Source organism: Bos grunniens, chromosome 16, assembly GCF_055505025.1.
Source record: "Bos grunniens cultivar Pamir isolate PY7600 chromosome 16, Bosgru_T2T1.0, whole genome shotgun sequence".
Classification (NCBI taxonomy): Eukaryota; Metazoa; Chordata; class Mammalia; order Artiodactyla; family Bovidae; genus Bos; species Bos grunniens.
The window spans coordinates 67,068,655-67,086,213 of NC_141180.1; the positions used below are offsets into that span (position 1 = coordinate 67,068,655).

Here is a 17,559-nt window from a genome sequence, read left to right on the forward strand (position 1 = left end):
TCCCCCCGGAGAAGGAAATGGCTACCCAGTCCAGTATTCTTGCCTAGAGAATCCCATGGACAGAGGAGCCTGGGGGCTACTGTCCATGTGATGGCAAAGAATCAGACATGACTGAGCAACTAACTCTATTCCCAGTAGTAGTAATAATAAAATTATTTGGGGAAAATTTTAATAAGTATCCAGGAAAATCTTCCCAGGGCTTTCTGGTATTCACCTAAGTTTGAAAATCATCCACATAGAAATGCTTTAGGTTCTAAAATGATTTAGAAATTAAATCATTCCTCAATACAAACTTCTTATAGGAAAGCAGATTTTTATATTAGAAAACTTTCTTTGAAAAGACAAGGTGTTAGTTATCCACATTTCATAGTATTACAGTAGGCTTCCAGAGGGCTGACATAAGCTTTCTATAATCCCACTCATGTTTGGAGCACTTCTGGGACCAGTCAACCAGAGTTTAAGTTTTTACCGTTTCTGAAGACCTGTAACAGGACAGAAGACACACTACAGGAAGAGAGAGGAGACATGAACAGTCTAGAGCTAGAAGTAGTTGGTCAGTCACAGAGTAAAAGGATTATTTTAAATACAGGAAGATAAAAAGGCTGCTAATTTCCTTCTCTAATACCTCTCCATAAGACAGAGGTATTAAAAATTAACAACCAAAACTGTTACAACAGACTAGGAGCACCAAACAGCACTTTAGTTTTTTCTACACATGGGAAACAATACAAATAGATGTGAAAAGTTAGAGACTTTATTTGCACATTGGAAGATCCAATGGAGAGATGATAAAAGTAGATATTTCAAAGTTTCACAGTGTTATGCAAGAGGAATGGTAGAGATGGTACCAAAAAGCCCTAGAAAGGACAGGAAGGCAATTATCCATTCCATTGGTAGTCAAGCAGTTAGGAGCACACATGAAACACTTTTAGATAATCTACGTATTGATCATGAGTAATTATAAAGGAAATAGATTATTTAAAATCCCTTCTTGTTCATGGAGCCAGATGGAATGTCTCTCACTGCTTACCACAAACATGAACTACTTGAGAGAATTTGCTTTAAAGTTCATTAACAGAGTTGTACTTTCAGCTTCATAATACCTACATGAAATCAGAGGCACTGATGGAATGATGGCTTTTGATGGTTTTACAAAGGACATGTAAAATTATTATAGCACATAGAGTACTCTAAGGAGGGTGAGAAATGTGAGTCTCAGGAGAGAATTCAGTGGACGCCTATGGGTTAGTGAGTGTAAGAGGAAACTGGGAGAGGAGTAGGTTGAGAGTTCCTGTCCTCTGAAATTTCTATCAAAACTAGTCAGTTTCTTATATTTTCAGTCAGTCCCACATTTGGTTTCATCTGAAGTGGATCTTCCCCTCTTTACAGAAAACACATAAACACACACATATATATATATGTGTGTTTAAGTGTCTGTGTTCAGTCACTTGGTCATGTCTGACTGTTTGCAATCCCATTGACTGTAACCCTCCAAGCTCCTCTGTCTGTGGGATTTTTCAGGCAAGAATACTGGAGTGCATTGCCATTTCCTGTCCCAGGGGATCTTTCTGACCCAGGGATCAAATATGCATCATCTGTGTCTCCTGCACTGCAGATGGATTCTTTACACAAATGCATATATTTAAAAACCAGTATTTTCATAGATACATATAATTTTCATATATTAGTAATGAAGTAGTTCATGTTTCCTCAACATTTGCTTAGATCTTAATTTAAATAAAATTATATATCAAGGTACTCCTCACAATAAATGTTGATGAGTTTTATGTTTATTCATATTTAAAAGATTCTACAATGTATAGATATATATTATTGCTAAAGGAAGATTAAGAAATATCCAAGTTACTCTGTATTATTTAATACAATTTTATTTAAACAGACCATCAGAGGATGGATACAAATAAATATTAGTTATTTACAAAGCTATCACAATCTAAATTCTTTTACACAAAATTAGAAGAAGAAAAAAAAAGAGCATTGCACTCTGAACAAACTTCTCTCTTAAAAAATAAATCTTTTTGTCTAACTGGTAGTTCGAAAAGCACATTACAAATAGAACAGCTACTTAGTTTCTCATGAAAGTAAGCCATGAGTATAATTTCAATTATACTCGGAATTAAGTTAGATAGCTTTTAAATGTTGCAGGGGAAGCTATAAAGCAGTATAAAAATACTTCTGTAATTTAAGTTCAGCAGTAGCTCAAAGTATTGTAGAATGAAAAATGAATTTTTGATATCATCCAATCTTCAAATTCTACTTTATTTTACCCAAACAAAACAAAACATTTAAGCTTCATAGCACTAATGCTACTCAACTGAATCAATATGAGCGCTCTATCCGACTCCAGAAAGCCAGGAGTGCTGTTAAGTCCAAGTCCAAAGTCTGAGAAGCAGGGTAGCTGACGTTCTAAGGCCCAGCCCTGGAACAGAAGACTGATCCCAGCTCTACAGTCAGCCAGAGAGGATTCGTTTTCCCTTCCCCTGCCTTGTTGTTCTATTTGGATATTTAATTGATTGGATGATGCTTCTCTAGTCTGTGGAGAAACATCTGTTTCACTCTGTCCAGTTCATTGATTCAAATATTAATCTCTTTCCCTTATACCTCAAAGATACACCCAGAAATAATGCTTAACCAGCAAACTGGACATCCTGTAGCTCAATCAAGTTGACACATAAAATTAACCATCAGAGCCATGGTAACATCTCCCCCAAACATTCTTCCTATTGTTTAACTTTTCCCATGCCTAGGAAATTGTACACACAAATTGTTTTTATTACAACTTAAGCCACTGCTTTCTCTTGTTAAATTGTTACTGAATTGAGGAGCACCAACTTTCCATCTTGTGTGTAAGTAATCTTCATATATTCACAGACCAGCATGTCTCTTGGAATCTTTCTTGTTATGTATCAGAAGAGAGTTTGGGAAAGATGTTACTTGTAGTAATGTGAAAAATAAGAAACAAAAATAAGGAACTCAATACTCTAGCTAAAAATATTTCCCTAGAGAAAATGAAAAAGCAAAAAACAACATCTGGCCTCTTCTTAATGAGAAGAATCTGAGAAGAGAGAAAATCTGAAGATAAATCTGAGAGGAGAAAAATAGCTAAAGAACAAACTATTAAATATAATGGGGTGGATTTTGGTGTGATAAATTTAAAATAAAATTGTTTCTCAACTGATGGCTACTGTCAATTGTTAGACATACAAAGATAGACTTCAAAGATATTGTTGATTCAGACCCAGAGCATCACAATAAAGTGAATATTGCATTAAAGAGTGCATTAAAGTGAATCACATTTTTTTTTGGTTTTCCAGTGCATATAAAAGTTATTCTTATGCTATACTATAATCTTTTAAGTGTGCAAGAGGATTATTCTTTAAATATAATGTATATACCTTAAATAAAAATACTTCATTGCTAAAACTACTAACCTTCATCAGAACCTTTAGCGAATATTTTTTTTTTATATTAGTAACAGCAAAGATCACTGGCCACAGATCACCATAAAAAACATAATAATAATTAAAAAGTTTGAAGTATCATGAGAATTACCAAAACATGACACAGAAAAGCAAAGTGAACAAATGCTGTTAGATAAATGCCACCAATAGAGTAGCTTAATGTGGAGTTACTACAAATCTCAATTTGTAAAAAATGTAGTACCTGCAAAGTGCAATAAAGTGAAGTGAAATAGAGGTGTACCTGTAATTAAAGACAGATTCAGAAGATTTTGCTCCAGCATCAAATTTTTCAGAGATGTCCTCAAATGTTGTGGAACTTAGAAAAGGTATTTTTCCTGTCCTTTTTGTAATTGCTATCCTAAAAAATCTAAATTATGGGATACAATTTTAATAACAATGTTTTAAAGAAAAAATTTAATGTTTTAATGAAAACATCAGTGCTTCTCAAAATTATATATAGATTTCCTGTTGATCTCATTAAAATACAGATTCTGATTTAGAACATGTGGGCCAGGTCCTAAGATTCTGATTTATTATCATCGTCTGACGATACACATGTTGCTGGTTCCACCCTGATACACATTGTGTAAGAGAGTTACAAATTTCTCACTAAGATTTATACAATAGAATTAGACCCTTGAAAAGAGAGTAAATGTGACTCTCCTCAATTCTCCCAAAGAAATTTAGCATCATCATCCTAGAAGCAAGGGAGACATAATTCAATTTACATGTATCTTATGAAGAAACAGAAGATGATAAAATTGATTATGCTCCATGTGGTCAGATTAAATAAAAGCTGGAGTTGAAATGCTATGTTCACTCTGGAGTAGTCAACTGAAAAGTGAAAGTAAAAGTCATTTAGTCGTGTCTAACTCTGCCATCCCATGGACTATACAGTCCATGGAATTCTCCAGGCCAGAATACTGGAGTGGGTAGCTGCTTCCTTCTCCAGGCGATCTTCCCAACCCAGGGATCAAAACCAGGTCTCCCTCATTGCAGGCAGATTCTTTACCAGCTGAGCCACCAGGGAAGCCCAAGAATATTGGAGCCTATTCCTTCTCCAGGGGATCTTCCCAATCCAGGTATTGAATTGGTATCTCCTGCACTGCAGGCAGATTCTTACCAACTAGGCTATCAGGGAAGCCCAGGAGCAGTCAACTACTTAACTAAAATAATACATTCCTGTGAATATATTCTAGAGTGTCAGTCACCTTCATATGGTATAAGTGTCTCTCTTAAAGAAAAAAATTAAATATCTTCTATTTTAATAGCATATAGAAGCTAAATCAGATCCTCCAAAAATGAAATAGTCCTTCCAGTGGCTCAGTGGTAAAGAAGCTGCCTGCAATGCAGGAGATGCAGGAGAATGCAGGCTTGATCCCTGGTTTGGGAAGATCCTCAGAGGAGGAAATGGCAACTAACTCTAGTATTCTTGCCTGGGAAATCCCATGGACCGAGGAGCCTGTGGGTCACAGAGTTGGACATGACTGGGTGACTGAGCACACACGCCTGCAAGTTGTACTTAAAGTGCTGTTTAGAAAACATGGAATTTGAAGTTAAAAATGAAGTATCTAAACAAGATTTCTGGATAACAAAAGAAACAAAAAGGAGCTAGTCAACACTTAGGCAGACGCAGGGTTACAAGATTTTTCAGTTACCTCTGGCAATGATTTTAAAAGCAGGCAACCAGCAGTGCTGATTAACTTAATTTGGCTATAATGTAAGGACATTTTCTTTAAAGAGCTACCCTGATGAAACATCTTACACTTCTTTTCGCTGCCTTGCTTTTCCTAAAGATTTGACTATAGAGGTGAAGAAAAGTACATAAAACATAAATGGGTTCTCACAGTCACATCTGCTATTTTTTAAAATATGCAAAATAAATATACAATAGATCTAAAGAGCTTAGTGTGCTTTTTCATTTCATCACACTGTGACACCACAGAGTAAGGAAAAGTTCCATTGGTGTTATCCTGGCAATGCATATTTTTCAATCTGATAAACTCTATGGATCAAATGGAAAATAATATTTTACATAGCTAATGCTCAAAGAAGCCAGTGAAAAAGTTTACGCACCTTGAAATTTCAATTAACAGACACACTATGGCTTCCCCATTAAAATAGTATTGCAATTCACTTATTTCATTTTATAACAATTGGATTTAAATAGAATCTTTGAGAGGGAAGGGTAGAGGAGAATGATCAAGTCAACTGTGTACTATCACTAATCAAACACTGCAGGAAACTTGTCTTCCTTTTAGTATAAATCTTTAGTCAACCTAAGGGCTTCCATTGTGGCTCAGATGATAAACTATCCACCTGCAGTGCAGGAGACACAGATTCAATCCCTGAATTGGGAAGATCCCCTGCAGAAGAGAATGGCAACCCATTCCAGTATTCTTGCCTGGAGAATACCATGGACAGAGGAGCCTGGCAGTCTACAGTCCATGGGGTCGTAAAGAGTCAGACATGTTTGAGTGACTAACACACTTAGTCAACCTAAAAATTCAAGCGATCTAATTTTACTTTCCATCTTTGAAACAAATAAGTGGGTATTTCAAGCTGTTTGGAAAGAAAATAGAAAGATGAATTATGTAATACCTCATGAATCAATAAATACATATAAATATCCTCATGAAATGCACTATATTTTTCTATTTAACATATTGATTTTTATTCATTAATATATGTACTCATGGGACAAATATTTCTTGGGAAGCTATTATTTGTCAACCACTTCACATGCCTATTTTTACCAAGGAACAAACTACATATGATGCATGTCTTTATGGAATAAAATAAACAAAATACAAATACATAATAAATAGTAACTAGAGCTATAATGAAAAAAAACTGAGATCAACTGGGAAAAAATCATCTTATTTTGGTTAATGAGGGAAAATCTTTCTTAATAGGTCGTATTATCACGGAGACCTAAATGATGAGAAGGACTCAGTCATCAGGAGGAGATATTTAAGCAGAAATAATTATACAAAAAAGAGCTAAAGAACTGTGTGTTTGTGAAAAAGTAACCAAAGATCAAACTATATTGTGTAGCAAAGACCAAACTATACCAGGTCTTTGTCTATTACAGAGCATAGAATTTCATTCTGGTGAAGTTTGGACTCTGCTAAGCAGAGGAGTGCAAAAATCTGACATATATATTTTTTTATATGGTTCAACCTTCTTTGCTGAGAGTGCTCTGAAGTTGGCATGTAAAAGGCAGAGACCAGGGAGAGATGAATCTAGTAGCCACTTTAAGACTACAGGGTTTTTTAGACAGGATCCTAACAATGGGGGAAAAATGCAGATGAACATATTTTTGTTTGGACAAATTTTAATCTAGGTATTTATTATAAAAGTTGGGACACATCACTTATGCTAAATGAAAATGTTGTTAGAATGCAAGAGAATGAGAGAAATTTGTTTCAAGCTTGGTTGACTATTTCCTTTCTGCATCCAAAGACAAGAAACCACAGTGAGATGGTAGGAGGGTCACATCATGATAAAGTCCATACCAGCTGGGTGGGTGACTCACAGACTGCAGAACAATAATACCAAGAAGTTCTTGTACCATTGTGAAGGTACTGAACTGCAGGTCAGGCTTCCCAGCCTGGGGATCCAACAATGGGCCTGGGAATACCCAGGCAATCTGACCTTGAGGGCCAGTGGGATTTGATTACAGGCCTTTCAGAGGACTGGGGGAAACAGAGGCTCCAGTCTTAAGAAGGCACAAACAAAATTTTGCATGCACCAAGACCCAGAGGAAAGGAGTAACAACCCCACAGGAGACTGAACCAAAACTACCCGCTAGTGTTGCAGGGCCCCCTGTGGAGGCATGGGCTGGCAGGGACTTACCACTGGAGCACTGGAAGGTCCCCCTTGGCATAAACTCTCTTGGAGTTCACCCTACCATTAATGACCCCATGGCTGGGTTGCCTCAGGCCAACTACCAGAGAGGGAGTACAACTCCACCCATCAGCATGTAGCTGGATTAAAGCTTTACTGAACAAGGTCCTACCCACCAGAGCAAGACCCAGTTTTTCCCATGCCTCCCATCAAGAAGCTCACACAGGTCTCTTAGCCTTATTCATCAGAGGGCAGACAGAAGAGGTAATAAGCACAGTTTCACAGTGGCTAAAACAAATGTCAGTTTATAGAAACTTAATCATGATGAAAAGCAGAAAGTTATGCTCCAGATGAAGGGACAAGATAAAATACCATAAAAGCAACTAAATGAATTGGAGACAGGTACTCTTCCAGAAAAAGAATTCAGAATAATGATAGTGAAGATGATCCAGGATCTCAGGAAAAGAATGGAGGCAAAGATTGAGAAGATGCAAGAAATGCTTACCAAAGACTAACAAGAGCCAAAGGACAAACAAATAAAGATGAATAATACACTAGTAGGAATCAATAGCAGAATAACTGAGGCAGAAGAATGGATAAATTACCTAGAGGACAGAATGGTGGAAACCACTGCTGCAGAACAGAATATAGAAAAAAAGAATGAAAAGAAAAGAAGACAGCCTAAGAGATCTCTAGGACAACATTAAATGCACCAATACTCTCATAATAGGGGTCCCATAAGGAGAAGAGAGAGAGAAAGGACCTGAGAAAATATTTAAAGAGATAATAGATGAAAACTTCCCAAATATGGGAAAGGAAGTAGTCAACTAAGTCCAGGAAGCACAGAGAGTCCCAGGAAGGATAAATCCGAGGAATACACTAAGCCACATGGTAATCAAACTGACAAAAATTAAAGACAAAGATAAAATATTAAAAGCAACAAGGGAAAAATAACAAATAGCATACAAGGGAACTCCCATCAGGCTATCAGTTGATTTCTCAGCAGAAACTCTACAAGACAGAAGGGAATGGCATGATATGTTTAAAGTGATGAAAGGGAAGAAACTACAACCTAGAATACTCTACCCAGCAAGACTCTCCTTCAGAATTGATGGAGAAATCAAAAGTTCAGACTAGCAAAAGTTAAAAGAATTCAGCACCACCAAACCAGCTTTACAACAAATGCTAAAGGAACTTCTTTTGTCAGGAAACACAAGACAAGGAAAATTCCTACAGAAAATAAACCAAAATAATTAGCAAAATGGTGATTGGATCATACATAATTACTTTAAATGTAAATGGATTAAATGTAAATAGACTGGGTGGATGGATGAAAACATGTGCATGTAGGCACTACCACTTACCATATCACTTTGCTTATCACACCCAAATTGCATGTAATTATTTTATATTGTTCAGAGAAGGTGATGGCACCCCACTCCAGTACTCTTGCCTGGAAAATCCCATGGACGGAGGCGCCTGGTTGGCTGCCATCTATGGGGTCACACAGAGTCGGACAGGACTGAAGTGATTTAGCAGACTTAGCAGATTTTATGTTGTTAAGTAAATCATGTTCCCATTATGGTTTGCAACTGTAATTATCTTTTATTTTTAGTCTGGTTATTGATACTTTGAACTGATAAACATCTTTTACTATTATGATTATATAACTATTACTCACTTAATACCATTGTATCATGATGAGTCAACAGAAAAATAATAGAACTCTATATCACCAAAACTAGGATTTAATAGAAAAACGTGTAATCATTTTTTAAAATCCAGGTGCATATCAGAACAATCTTGAAATTTTTTGAAAAATAAAAATGCTCAGGTATTGGTTTTGCCTCCAGAGCTCCAGATATATTTCTAATGAACAGTCATGTTTGAAAAGGACTGGACTATATGATTACTTTTTACTTTGACCTAGGTTGTTTCACTTTTTATATTTTATATTCAGTGCTCCCATTTCATTTAGTTTATGTTCTCCAATTTCTCCATCTTTTCTCTTTTTTTTTAATGTTCTTTCTCAAGCCTTTATCAAATGTAGTAGAAAAGCTTTTGTATATGTATATATAAATATGTGCAATATATATATTTTAGAAAACTTATGAATTTTTGCCTAACTAAAGAAATTATGACAGTTTTATTCCACTTGTTTGACTTAGTATGAATAGAATTCTAGATTTCTAATTAAAAAATATATATGTGACAAGCAACAAATGTTTACTGTATAGAATAGGAAACTATAGTCAATATCTTGTAATATGGAAAATATTGGATGGAAAATAATTTCAAAAATAAAATATGTGTATTTATAACTGAATGACCTTGCTGTGCATCTGAAACATTGTAGGTCAACTATACTTCAATAAAATATACATATTTTAAAAAAAAATAGACAATATTAAACTCAAAGCTAAAAAGTACATTATTTTTATTTAAAATTCATAGGAATAACCCAAAAAGCTTCCCCAAATGTAGATTCCCAGCTCCCTACTGGGAATTTTATATATTTCCTGCCCTGTTAGTTTAGAGCCCTAGTAGGAACAGCACTTCATGAGCAAAGGCATACATATTCTGTGCAGATCTTTTCTTTTTTTTTTTAAGCATTATCTAATAAAAAGAAACAGGGTACCTTGGAGAAGATGATTCTAGGACTGAGCAGGAAACTTCTAAGATGAGCATGGAACATCTTTTAGTGAAGGAAATTAAGGGAATCTGAAAATACAAACAGATAAGAAACACAAGTAAATAATAAAAGAAACCATAATTATGGGGTATATCAAAGGATATATCTAATGAAAGAGTTCCCAATAGCAAAAGCTGGAACAATTTGAGCAACAAAATAAATAAAACAGTCCTGGATTATAAATGTATGTATATATATACATATATATGTATGTATGTGTATATATATATATATATATATATATATATATATATATCCAAGTGTCCACACTGGTGCAAATAAATCATTAAATAAATAAATGAACAAAGGGGAGAAGACAAAACTTCTGGGGGGAATTCCAGATAGTTTATATACATATTCTTCCATCGAAGTCAAACATGTTAAATCACCATCGTTTGGAAAGTCTTATTAAATGTACTAACCCTAGATTAGTACATTTGTACAAGTTACATTTGAACAACCTTGTGCACACCAGGACCCAGGGACCCCACAGAGACTGAAACAGAACTGTGTTTGAATGTCTCCTGAGGAGGTATGGGTCAGCAGTGGACTGGCACAGGGACAGGAGCTCTGGGTGCAGCAGACCTGGTTATGGCACAAGCCCTCTCAGAGGAGGTCGCCACTAATCCCACCTTAGAGCTTGCCAGAATTTACACAGGACTGGGGAAATAGACTCTTAGAGGGCACAAACAGAAACTGGTGTGCACCAGGACCCAGGAGAAAGGAGCAGTGACCCCAAAAGAGACTGACCCAGACTTTCTCGGGAGTGTCCAGGAGTCTCCAGCAGATGCATGGGTCACTGGTGGCCTGCTGCAGGGTTAGGGCAGTGAGTGTAGCAGTACATGCATGGGATCTTTTGAAGGAGGTAGCCATTATCTTCATTACCTCCACCATAGTTTAGCCCCAGGTAAATAGCAGGGGTTATTGTCACCCTGCTTATGAGAAATGCTGGACTGAATGAAGCAGAGGCTAGAATCAAGATTGTCTGGAGAAATATCATTAACCTCAGATACGCAGATGACACCACTCTTACGTCAGAAAGCGAAGAAGAACTAAAGAGCCTCTTGATGAAAGTGAAAGAAGAGAGTGAAAAAGTTGGCTTAAAGCTCAACATTCAGAAAACTAAGATCATGGCATCTAGTCCCATCACTTCATGGCAAATAGATGGGGAAACAGTGACAGACTTTACTTTTGGGGGCTCCAAAATCACTGCAGATGGTGGCTGCAGCCATGAAATTAAAAGACGCTTACTCTTTGGAAGAAAAGTTATGACCAACCTAGACAGCATATTAAAAAGCAGAGAGAGACATTACTTTGTCAACAAAGATCTCTCTAGTCAAGGCAATGGTTTTTCCAGTAGTCATGTGAAAATTAGATTATAAAGAAAGGTCAGTGCCAAAGAATCTATGCTTTTGAACTGTGGTGTTGGAGAAGACTCTTGAGAGTCCCTTGGACTGCAAGGAGATCCACCCAGTCCATCCTAAGGGAAATCAGTCCTGAATATTCATTGGAAGGACTGATGCTGAAGCTGAAACTCCAATATTTTGACCACCTGATGCAAAGAGCTGACACATTTGAAAAGACCCTGATGCTGGGAAAGATTGAAGGTGGGAGGAGAAGGGGATGACAGAGGATGAGATGGTTGGATAGCATCACTGACTCAATGGACATGAGTTTGAGTAAACGCCAGGAGTTGTTGATGGACAGGGAGGTCTGGCTTGCTGCAGTCCTTGTGGTCTCAAAGAGTCGGACACGACTGAGTGACTGAACTGAACTGAACCTTAGGTTTCTAAGCTCTATTAGTGTTTTTGAGTCACCTGACCTTAGGGTAATCAATGATGTTACTGTGCCCTTCCTCTCACATTAATGCTGCAAAACATTTATAATTTTTACTACTTCCCATTCATCATCAACATTCTTTAAAACTGAAAAACCAGTATTTGATTTGTTCACTAAATATTTAGCTCTGTTTCATTATTTTAACATGATTTATTACAAAATGAAAAAGCAAATTATCAAGCAATAACATAAAAAATAAATTTTTTCAGCTGTTAAAAAGAATGCATTTGAATCAGTTCTAATGATGTAGATAAAGCTGGAGCCTATTATACAGAGTGAAGTAAGTCAGAAAGAAAAACACTAATACAGTATATTAATGCATATAATATATGGAATTTAGAAAGATGGTAACGATGACCCTATATGTGAGACAGCAAAAGAGACACAGAGATAAAGAACAGACTTTTGGACTCTGTGGGAGAAGGCGAGGGTGGGATGATTTGAGAGAACAGCATTGAAACACGTATATTACCATATGTGAAATAGATCGCCAGTCCAGGTTCAATCCATGAGACAGGGTGCTCAGGGCCAGTGCACTGGGATGACCCTGAGGGATGGGATGGGGAGGGAGGTGGGAGGGAGTTCAGGATGGGGGAAACGGCTGATTCATGTCAATGTATGACAAAAATCACTACAATATTGTAAAGTAATTAGCCTACAATTAAAATAATTAATTTAAAAAATTTTAAATGTGCAGTGTACAATAAATGGTACTGCCCCTGACAAGAGAGTTCCTGTTATGTGCAATACATTCAGTGGCTGGGTGCTTATTTTCTATTTCAAGCATATGTCATTTCACACAGATATAACCAACTGAGTACAATCTGCTGTTTCATCAAAAGGCTATCAGACACAATATTATCAAATACACCTATCAGAAAACAGAATAAATTGTCTCCCTGATCACTCACATCCCAATAACTTTTCAATATTTTAGTGAATGCCCTGCTTTTATTGAATGGAAAATGTAATTGCATTGAGTATGGAAAGGATAAGTGAAGACAAATATGTGTCTAACATATTTAGTCAAATATGATTCTTAGTATACACCAGTCACTGCAAATGCATTTCGTTTACAATTGGAATTGACAATAGAAAAAGAAAAAAGCACAAAATGATAGTCTCCCCAAGTTATCCTGGGTTTTTTAGTACAACAATTAATTAGAAGATAAATGAGAGTCCACTAAGAATAAACTTTCAAGGACAAACAATAAAACAGGAAGCATGCCAGAAGAGGTAAATCATTACAATTCTTGGAAAAAGAAAATGTAATTTTCATCATATATATATGCTTTCTTTATTATTATTTTGTTTCTGTTTTTCTAGATAAATTAATATAACATTATATTTTACCTGTTTTAAAATATATGTAGAATGCATTTTATTTGTGTGATTTTATTTTTAAGTATATCGTTTTTTTAAATTTTATTTTATTTTTAAACTTTACAATATTGTATTAGTTTTGCCAAATATCGAAATGAATCTGCCACAGGTATACCCGTGTTCCCCATCCTGAACCCTCCTCCCTCCTCCCCCCTACCCTCCCTCTGGGTCGTCCCAGTGCACCAGCCCCAAGCATCCAATACCGTGCATCGAACCTGGACTGGCGACTCGTTTCATACATGATATTATACATGTTTCAATGCTATTCTCCCAAATCTCCCCACCCTCTCCCTCTCCCACAGAGTCCGTAAGACTGTTCTATACATCAGTGTCTCTTTTGCTGTCTCATACACAGGGTTATTGTTAGCATCTTTCTAAATTCCATAAGTATATCGTTTTAAATACTGAAATTACCAGATTATCCTTACCAAATTTTTATTAAAATACATTGGATTTTATTTCCATAAATATAAATTCACTTTATTTATGAATATCCTAGGATCATAATTTTAAAGTTTTTCAAAAATAGTCAAACACGATTTTATGAGGAATATGCATATCTACATAAAAAATAGATTAAACAAATAATGTTGAGACAGTTTTAAATCCAAATTGAAAAAGTATATTAAACATTACCCCAAAGGATATGCGACAGTTCAATCTAGAGTAATCATTTATCCTAAAATCCATCTTGTCTCTTTAGTTAACTGTTTAAAATACTCACAACCCTTCTCCCAGTAAATAATATAAATTGTTCAATTTTCTGAGCGCTATTGCAAAAAATGAAGAATTAAAAATCATCAACTGTTAAAATTACTTGCTTCATTGGGAGCAGTTCTGTAAAAGAAGGTCTTCTTCTCTGTCACATCTGAGTTCCTGTTACTTGCCAGATTTATTGAAATGTTCTATAGTCAATTAAGCTGACGGTGTTTTTCAGTGACATACAATTGAACTTAGGTTCCAACTATATAATTAACACTGAGAGGACTCACTCTCATCAGAAAAGGGTAACAGAAAATAAGTCCTTTTTTTTTCCTTCCCTTCTTATGTTTTTTAAGAAACCAGGAAGAATTGGTGATAAGCAGTTTATTGCCTGTCACTAGATGTGAATGAATATTTGACGGATTCCTTCAGTTACTTTAAATTCTAGAGCTGCTAGAATAGAAAGTAAATTATAAAATTTCAAGACAGCAGTGAAAGAAATTGGTGATTGGTCTTAAAATGAGAAAAGCAGAAATGAGTTCATTGATACCTATTACTTACTGCAAGTCAAAAAACTGAAGTAGAAGGAAAATACTACTTACATGTACAGAATAAAAAGTTTGATAACTAGATAAGGAAAAGAACCATGCACGGGCAATTTTAAATAAATATAATACTGTTGAAGTAAATTATTGAGATTATAAAAATATTAATTTTAAAAGATGATTTTATAATGTGACAAATTGATGTAATTTTTTATATCATCCTAATGAAAAACACTGCATGCTTGCTTTATGCTTCCTGAACTACCTTTCTCTCTTTATAAAATGTTCCCTTAGTGGTCTATGTGGATTTTGGATACTGGCAATTTAGGGTGGAAAGAAGGACTCTGTCACTCAGTAGCTGAAAATGCCTAGCCAAGTTATTTCCCCATTCTAAGCCTAGTTTTATATGTGAATAAGAAAATAGCATTTGCCACATAGAACTTATGCATTGATGGCATGGAATTTTATATGAAAATGTTTAAAATATTAAAATTGTGGATAGAGTTAGAAAAGATGTGATGTGATAGAAATAGTAGTAGCACATTGTTTTCTTATCAGATTAAAAAAAAATAGCCAAGTGTAAAATGACTTGCCTTTTAGTTTGTGTGACTGCCTTCTATGGGCTGATCTGTGTTTTCACAAGACTTATATGTAAAGTGCTCATGCCCAATACTTACCACAGGGCAGGATCTTATCTGGGACTGGGGTTGTTGTAGCTCTCTTTAGTTAAGATTTCATTATACTGAAGTAGGGTAGCCCCTAATCTGACATGACTGATGGCCTAGTAAAGAGGGGGAATGAGGACACAGACACACACACGGGAAGAACAGTATGTGCAGGTGAAGGCAGAGACCTGCGAGGTTTCTACAAGCCAGTAAACTTCCAGAACCTAGGAGACAGGCATCAAAAAGATTCTCCCTAAGAGCCCTCACAATGAACTAACCTTGCTGACTAACCTCAAAATGACACTTTATTCTTAAACTTCTAGCCTCCAGAACTGAGAAGCGAAGTCTGTGCTAGTTTGCGGTACTTTGTTCTGACCCTTCTAAAGACCTGATACAGGTTCTATTTAGAGTGCAAGGTTTGCTAGAGTTGGGCTATCCTTATTTTCTATATACTGCTAAAGCTTACCTAATCCATCCTGTAACAATTTAATTTATCACTGACTCACTTATTTTCTCAAACTTTTTTTTTATACTTTATGTCTAAAATATTTGGGTATCAATAAAACTCTATTACTCCTACTACAAAGTTATCTTTCTTATAACTTAATTATTAGGATAAAGCTCATCTTTAGAACATTATTCACTGGCATGTAATTTCTTTTTCAAAGATCCTCTTCAATCATCCACTCTTTTGGGATATATATAAATATATATATATATATATATATATAAACAAATTCCATTAATTTTACCATTTTAAGTAACAATCTTTTGCAGCTACAACCATTCTTTTAAAACCATTTTTCCAAGAGGTCCTTTTTTGAAAACCATACTTAGACTCTCAGTCACACAATGATCTATCAGGCTTTATTTCTTCCACACATAGGATTATTTCATGTTTAGATGATCCATTTTTTAATCTCATTCCACTAAAATAAAGCTGTAAGAGGAAAAAGACAAGGATTTTTGTTTGTTCAGTTGGATCAACAGCATCTACAGAAATGATCATGTGTGTTTTCCTTCAACATTACATCCTTCGCCCACATGCATCTGTAACCACAAAAGTGTTTAGTAAAATAGCAAATAATAAGTGCCTGAACAATTGAAAATATTCATTGAATACTAGGCATCATGCAAATGCAATGCATATGTCAAGGAAAGAAACATGGTCTCGATTTGTGGGAGCCTATAATTTCAAAATAAATACATGAAATTGTAATTCATAATAATGCCACACAAGAGATTTAAATGTTTATGTGAGAGGTTAAAATTGGTGATTTGATCTCATCAGAGAGGTTAGGAAAGGCTTTTCTGAGGAAAAGAATTTTAGGCTGAATTGTATCCGGGCCATTTAAATAAAAGAAAAGAGGTAATTATGCTTCAAGATACAGGAAAATCATATGCAATCACCCATGATAGAGGACTGGAAAAGGTCAGAATGGCTAAAATAGAAAGATTAAAAGTATCTAGCAATATGAAATGAACATTCTTATGAGAAATTTATAAGACCTGTTGTGGAAAATTCATTTTTATCCTAAGAACAATGAGACTCTTCTGAGATAGTTAAAGTTTTAGAAGACTTTATACCTTATACATCCACCAGATATATGGTGGAGGGGATAAAAACAAGACCCCTGTATCTGCAATGTCAAGAGCAGATGGCAGAATGAAACACTTGGAAAGATATTATAAAAGTCCCAATGGGAGGTGTTGTGAGTTTGAAATGTTGACAGAGAGGGAGAAGAGTGGATTGGAACTTAGAAATGTTGAGGATGAAAAAATGATATATTAACTACAGTGAGTGAGGCAACTGGGCATACGTTTGATTGCTAGTTCTGTGACCTGCGAAAAATCGATTGAGCCTCATCCCTTACTGAAATAAATAAAATTTAAAAGATCTACCATTTATGGCTTTAAGAAAGGGGAATGATTGACATTCCTTTCACATATGTACAATTTCAATTAGGATACTAGGTAAATGGTTAGCATTCAATGGGAAAATTACAAGTTAAAGTTATTATATACACTACTGACATACTTCAATAGAAGTATAATTTCATTTTTGTGAATGGATACAATTATTCAGAGAAAAACTGTAGCTTAAGAAGGGCTTCTCTGTGGCTTAGGGGTAAAGACCCTGTCTGCCAGTGCAGGAAATGCAGGTTCAATCCCTGGGTTGAGAAAGCAATAGCAACCCACTCCAGCATTTTTGCCTGGGAAAATACTGAACAGGCTACAGTTCATGGAGTCACAAAAGAGCTGGACACAACTTAGTTACTAAACAACAAAAACATAGTTTAAGAAACAACTAAATAGACAGCCACTAAAAGTAGCATGGAAATAAATATGAGTGTGTCTTTTTCAATAAGATTCTTGGCAGGCTTATGGTTGCTACAAGTTTA

The 17,559-nt window shown here is 35.5% G+C and overlaps 1 long non-coding RNA gene across 4 annotated transcripts in view; it reads right to left on the bottom strand.

Moving 5' to 3' along the window:
- Nucleotides 1–17,559, bottom strand: part of LOC147356952 (uncharacterized) — a 785,341-nt gene that overhangs the window by 55,194 nt on the left and 712,588 nt on the right. For all 4 annotated transcript variants that reach the window (XR_015143672.1, XR_015143673.1, XR_015143675.1 and 1 more), the window contains one exon: nucleotides 9,970–10,052. This is a non-coding gene — a long non-coding RNA (uncharacterized LOC147356952). The remainder of the gene's footprint in view (nucleotides 1–9,969; nucleotides 10,053–17,559) is intronic.